Source organism: Tursiops truncatus, chromosome 1 (genome assembly GCF_011762595.2).
Source record: "Tursiops truncatus isolate mTurTru1 chromosome 1, mTurTru1.mat.Y, whole genome shotgun sequence".
Taxonomy (NCBI): Eukaryota; Metazoa; Chordata; class Mammalia; order Artiodactyla; family Delphinidae; genus Tursiops; species Tursiops truncatus.
Genome location: NC_047034.1, coordinates 32,045,077 through 32,052,277, shown reverse-complemented (window position 1 = coordinate 32,052,277; position 7,201 = coordinate 32,045,077). Strand labels below are relative to the sequence as shown.

The 7,201-nt window shown below is 41.7% G+C and overlaps 1 pseudogene; it reads right to left on the bottom strand.

Annotated features, from left to right (window-relative positions):
- Window positions 1-1,973: 1,973 nt before the first annotated feature.
- On the bottom strand, window positions 1,974-2,902 carry LOC101327143 (annexin A2-like; annotated as a pseudogene).
- Between the last annotated feature and the right edge of the window lie 4,299 nt (window positions 2,903-7,201).

The window sequence follows — 7,201 nt, the reverse complement described above, 5'->3', positions numbered from 1 at the left end:
CTTATATTTTCTCATTCCTTTTTACAGTACTGTGCATTTCTGTTGATAGCCTTTATTAATTCCGTCAGTGTTTTCATTACCCCTTTTTGACTCTGGGTCTATTAGACTGAAGAGGTCTGTTTCATTGTTTGTTCCTTCAGGGAAATTCTCTTGGTATTTTAAGTGGTAGTGGTTTCTCTGCTTCTTCATTTTACTTCCGTTTCCCTTACTCCATGAGTTTAGGAGAAACAGTTATCTACTGTAGTCTTGGAAGGCTAGATATATGTGGGAGCATCCCTGTGTAACTTGTGTGGGTTTAATATTTTTGGCATGAGAGCTGCTTTTAGTTTGGATGCCTTCCACCTCCTTCCTCAGCATGTCCTGGCTGTTAGCCCCTTGATGGGGGTGTGCAGATGTGGTGGCTCATGCATACTCCCAGGGGCTGCAACAGCAGGGGCAGCAATCAACTCTTGCTCATGGGTCTCTCAGCAGTGGCAGCAGTCTGAGCACACTCCCTGGGCCCATGACAGGGTGGGGACAGTGATTGGCACTCACTCTCGATTCTCTCGGAAGTGGCAGGGACCCACACCCACCTCCGAAGCCCATGATGGCAGAGGGGGCTCATGCCCACCCCCAGAGCTTGTATAGGCCGTCCTGTTACCTGACAACCTGAATGGGGAAAGAATTTCCTATGTGGTCCCACCCCTCTCCTTGAGCACCCCCAACAATGGTGCCTTGCCACTCTGGCTGGCTCAGGCTTCTTCTGCATATACCCTCAGTTGCAGCCACACCCTGCTCCAGCCCCTTCAGGCTGTCTCCACTCAGCCAATCCCAGTTCTCTCCCCAAGTTGACCTCTGAAGCCCACGCTTTAGCACCCAGCCCCCGACCACACCGGGGACAAGCGTCTCAGGCTGGGGAGTGCACAGTGGTGGTATCGACCATCTGTGAAGGTCTCTCTCTGTTTTGCCTTCCACAGACTGGTTGTCATGCTCTCCTCCAAGGCTCCAAAGTTCCCCCTCTATCCTGGCTTGTCTCCCCGCCAGTGAGGGGACTTTCCAGGGTGTGGTAACATTTCTTCTTCCATGGCTCCTTCCCAGGGGCACAGGTCCTATTCCGATTCCTTTCTCTCTCTCTCTCTTTCTTTATTCTTTTGTCATACCTGGTTACATGGAGCTTTTCTTGCCCTTTCAGAAGTCTGAGGTCTTCTGCCTGTGTTCAGTAGATATTCTATGAGAATTGTTCCACACAGAGATGTATTTTTGATGTATTTGTGGGAGGAGGTGAGCTCCACGACCTACTCCTCCACCATATTGATCTCCCTTCTGTTTTATTTTCTAATATAAGCATTTAAGATTATAATTTTTCTCTAAAGTACCACTTTAATTGTATTTCACAAGTTTGACATGTAGTGTTTTGTCTCTAAGCCTTTCTAAATATTTTTAATTTCAATTACTCTTTACTCCATGAGTTATTTAATGTTTTTAGATCTCTTTCTTTCACGGATGTTATTTTCACTAAGTTTAATAATTCTAGGAATAGAGTTATTTTTTCTTTAGCACATTAGGAATATTGTTGTACTGTTCTCTAGCTTTCACTATTGATGAAAAAAGGAGTTAATGTAATTGTCATTTACTTGAAGGTTATATATCTTTTCTCTCTGACTGCTTTTAATATCTTTTCTCTTAATTTTTAAAATAAAAATTTAGTTTATCATCTATTTATGACAAGGTACACAACAGGCAAAGTGTTTCACATCATAGATTGCACTTCCAACTCCTTGGAATATTCATTTCTTTGGCTGAAAGAGAGACTAGACAGGAAAGGCAGGCAATGCTTAGGCAACTAAAATAAGGTTGGGGCCAAGGGGAGCAATACTAACATCATCCTCGCAGGGAATGGGCACAAGGGGGCTGTTAGTAGCAAGCTGATTTTCTAGAACTGTTAGCTAGAAGCATAGAAGCACTACTTCTGGACATTCAGACAGTCTCAGGCTTCAGTCATCCCCACCACACAGGTACAGAGCACTTTCTGGTAGTCACTCTTGGTGTCTTGCTGGATGTAGTAGTACAGCAATTTGGAGACCATGATTCTAATCAACACCTTATAATGAGTCCCCTTGCCTTTCATGGAGCAAAATGCAGGGGCTTATTATGAATACACTAGGCCAGGTTCAGGAAAGCATTTTCCTGGTCTCCTTTGACCTCTTTCTTGATGCTCTTTAACATGTTATAAGGTCCATAATTCTTGTACCTTTCAAATACTTTCTGGAGGTGACACTTGATCATGATGCTGATCCATTTGAGAACCTCAGTTCCTCCCCTCTTCTCTTTAGTACAGTAGAGATCCAAGGCATCTTGGTCAATCAATACAAAATCAATGACAGAGCCATCCTCTCCTCTTCTACCCTTTGCAGGGGCAACCGTCCGCTTGCAGAAGTCACCAGATATGTCAGAAACAATGTCCTTCTCCAGATCAATCTTATACACTTCCTTGTAGACTGTTAATTTCCTGTAGCCCCTGGTTGGTCCTTGAGCAAATGGTCTCAATGAGGCAGTCCTTATCAAACCCCAGCCCCTACATGGAGGCTTTCAGTTCAGAAGCATAATACTGAGCATGTGTTTTCAATGGGCCTCAAATCACCATCTTCAGGTGGCTGGACAAGGCTGACTTCAGTGTTGATGCAAGTTCCTTTTTGGTCTTTCTCTGGTAGGCAATATCCTGTCTCTGTTCATTGCTGCATTTGGTCAAGATGTTGATGATGGTAACTTCATCTATACCTTTGGTCCTGATGGCTGTTTCAATGTTCAAAGCATTCTACTCAGCATCAGAGTTGTACGCTTTGACTGACCTGTATGTACTTGAGGGTGTAATGTAATCACCCTTCAGGTTAGGCTTGTACAAAATTTCATAAGCAGTAGACATTTTGACAGAAGCTGGGCCACGTACCAAGAGCTATGAGCATTCCCATATGTGGACTTCTTAAAAAAATTTTAGACATTCTGAAAGTTTCACTATGATGTGTTATAGGTGTGGATTACTTTTTATTTAAACTGCTTGTGATTACTTGGGCTTCCCAATTTTGTCAGTTATCTATTCTTCAGTTCTGAGAAATTTTTAGCCATCAACCCCTTCAAATACTGCTCCTTTTTTGTCTCATGTCTTTTAGAATTCCAATGCAATCTTTCTTGCCTACTTTTTATCTCTTTATCTCTCTGAACTGCATTCTGGACAATTTCTTTAGATCTGTCTTCCAATACAGTAATTCTCACTTCAGCTTTTTCTAAGCTGCTGTTAAACCTGTCCACTTCATTTTTTAAACTTTTTTTTTACATTGAGAATATGTAACACAATTCAGAAAAGTGCAAAAATATAAATGTATAGCTTAACAATTAATTATGAAACAAATACCAAATAATCACCCTATAAATGGAACATTATCAGTAGTCCAGAAGTCCCTTGTGTCTCTGTTTCTGATCCCCAACCACCACTGCTTCCACCAGAGATAATCATCATTGTGACTTTAGTGTAATCATTTCTTTGCTTTTCTTTATAGTTTACCAGCTATATATCAATTTTTGTTTGTTTTAATGTAACACTCTGTATTATGGGTCTTGCATCTTTTATTCAACATAATATTTAAAAATTAATCCATGTTTGTACCCGTGGTTCACTAATTTTCCCTGCTGGGAAGTAGTATAGTTCATGAGAATATTACAATTTTTTATTCTATTTTTGAAGAATATTTGGATTAGTTCTTTCCCCTTTTTGTGGAGACTATTTTCAACAATGCTGCTATGAACATCATTGTATATGTATATTGAAACATATGTGCATAAATTTCTTAAGGCTATGTATTAGGAGTGGAATTTTTGGGTCACAGGTTATGTATACCTTTAATTTTACTAGATAATTCCAAGCTATTTTTCAAAATGTTTGTTCCACTGAAATTTTTATTTCAATTGTTTTACTTAATTCATTTTTAGAAATTTTATTGCATTCTTCAAATCTGCTTGATAATATATTCCCTTGCTCTTTATGCATATTTTAAATTTCTCCTTTCATTTTCCTTAAGTTTATACTTATTATGTATGTTTTTTTCAGATGATTCCAAAATAGAAGCTTTGCAGGCATGATTCTGATATCTCAGGGTTTCTCAGCGTTAGCACTATTGACATCTTGAGCCAGATAAGTCTTTATTGTAAGAGGATGTCCTGCATATTAGAGGATGTTTGACAGCATCCCTGACCTCTACATACTAGATGCCAAGAGCACACACATTCCCCTCCCAATTGCGACAACCAAAAATGTCTCCTGGAGGGCAAAATTGCCCCAGCTTGTGAACGACTATATGTCCTCTACTTTTTCCCTTATGGGACCTCACTCATGGTGTCTTGTTTCCTTGTGTTTTGTGATTTTTTTTAGGTAAGCTCATGTTTCTTAAACCTATATCTGTGGGAATTCTCTGATGCCTAGATTGAAATGTTTTCCTTTGGGACTGTTTTCCATTTGCTACTGCCAGGCACCTCAGGACACTGACAGCTCAGGATCACACAAAAAATAAATATTTGGATGTAGGTTTTTTGAACCATCAAGATAGTGTGAATTTTGTGCAGCAAATCTGCACAAGGGCTAGCTGGTAGTTACTAATTCTCAAGAGAGATGTTTTTCTCCCTTCTATTCAGTGCCAGGTTTAAGGCAGGTTGGTAGAGCACAGACTTATTTTTAATTCATCCTTATGATGAATTGTAGCCTTTGGGTTCCAGGTTTATGGGATTATACTGGGAGTGTGGACTCCTGTTAGACTTTTTACATTTGACAAGTCCTCCATGCCTTGCAAGATTTGTGAAAATTGAAACTCATTATAAATGCTGAAATTAGTACAGGCTTATATTTCTGTTTTTATGTGATGTTAAGGCTTCTGAATTTACCTGTAATTTTTTCCCAGTCTATTGATGCATTTAAAAATAGGTTTTAATTATTTTGTCCAGCATTTTTAGGTTTCCTTAGTGAGAAGATCAATCACTAAAGTACTATGCTGGATTTCACCAAGATGGTGGAGGAGTAGGAGAATGTGGAGTTCATCTCTCTCCAAAAATGCATCAAGAATACATCTGCAGATGGAACAATTCTCACAGAACACCGGCTGAACACTAGCAGAAGACCTTGGACACTGGAAAGGACAAGAAAGATCCCCGCATAACTGGGTAGGACAAAAGAAAGAAGGGAAAAAGAAGAGGAGAGGAAATGGGATGGGATTTGTACCCCTGGGGGGGAACTGAGGCAGAGAAGAGGTTCCCTAATTCAGGGAAACCTCCTCACCAATGGGGAAATCAGTTGGGACAGAAGGGGAATATCTGTCGCTGTCAGAGGAGGGTGAAATGGACAGTCTCTGGCAGGCAGGACAGAGTGAGACCTACACAGACAGTCTGTGACACAGCCTTGCATGCCCCAGACTGGGACATGTGTCCACCAGTGCACACTGGGGCTGAGAGCTTGAACATGGGGACTAGAGAGAAAACCCAAGGGGAGAAAAGCTGTTGGCTGTGAGGAGACAGCCTGAGGGGACGGGAGGGAGGAAATCTACAACTGGAAATGCTTGTGGAAGAAACCCAGACTGCCATAGAAGCAAGGCACCACTGTTGAGTGATGCACAGGGGGTGGAGCTGCCATTGCAGCCTCTCTCTCCCCACATGTCAGTCCCCTGCCCCACCAGGCACTAGGAAATGCTCCCACTAGGGCTGGCCTTCTTTCACTTGCTGCCAGGCACTAGGAAAAGCCCCCACCAGGGATGACCTTCTCGTGCTGGCTGCCAGGTGATAGGAAAGTCTTCCACTAGGGCCGGATCTCTCACATCCATGGCCGCCAGCTTTCCTGCATACCTGCTGCCACCAGGAACCCTATGACACAGGCAGTCATGCAATCTCCATGCCCTGTCCTCACCGGGGCAGACCAGAGTGTTCCAGGCAGCCTTGGGAGCAGACTCCTGTGTATGGCCCACATGCAGAGGTGGAGCTAAAACCACAGCTGAGTCCCAGGGGCAGGGCAACTAATGAAGAGGAATGAAAATCTTTCTGTGACACTGCACAAACTGCAGTTTAAAACCCCACAATCAGCTTGGTAAACCCTGCATCTATGGAATATCTGAATGGACAATGAGTGTTCCCACAACTGAAAGTGGTCTAGCTCTAGCAGCTGTGGACTTTGGGGATTAGTACCCATGAAAGTTGGGCCACGTCAGAGTCTGAGACGCACCCATAGTGCCCACAGAGGGACTAGAGACCTACCTAGAGGTTTTTGAGGGCCTCCTGGGGAGGTGGAAGTTAGCAGTGACTCACAGTTGGGTCAAGGACAGCTGCAACACCAGAAAAATGTAATTTTTACTATTTTTTTATGCTTTGTTCTGTTCTGCTGTTGTTTTTTTAATTATTATTTGTTTTTATTTAGTTTTTAAATTTTTTTATATTTCTATTTCTATGTTAACTTTTTGTTCTGTGTTTTTTCCTTGTTTTTTTCTTTCCTTTGTTCTATTTTGTTTTTATCTTTTTTCCCCGTCTTCTATGTGTTATCTTTTTTAATCATTTTTGAGAGTTTTGTTTTCTTTCCTTTTACCTTCAGTTTGCATTCTGCTTTTCTTTGTTTTTATGTTTTGTTTTTAATTGATTTCATTTGGGGGTCCTTTTGTTTGTCTGGTTGTTCTCTTGTTTTTTGTTTTCTCTGTTTTTGTTTATATTTCTTTTTTGTATGTGTGTGTTTTTTTTTGTTTTTGTTCAGTTTTGCTTTTACCATTTATCTGGGGTTTTGTTAGTTTGTTTTTAATTATTGTTGATGCTGTTTGCTTGTTTTGCTTTGCTATTTGTCTTGGGTTTTGTTTGTCTGTTTGTTTTCATCCTGACCTTTTTCTCTTCTTTTTTCTTTTATTTTTTTCCCCTTTTTAACCAAGATGTGTGGCTTGCAGGGTTTTGGTTCCCAGGCCGGGGGTCAGTCCTGAGCCTTGGGTTGGAGTGCCAAGTCCAGGAAACTGGAAATCCAGAGAATTCCCAGCCCCAGGGAACCCCAGAGGTCTCCATCTCAACTCCGAGACCTGGCTCCACCCAACTGCCTGCAGGCACCTGTGCTGAACGCTTACACCAAACAACAAGCAAGACAGGAACACAAACCACCCAACAGCAGACAGGCTGCCTAAAGGCACACAAAGCCCACAGACACCCCAAAACATACCAC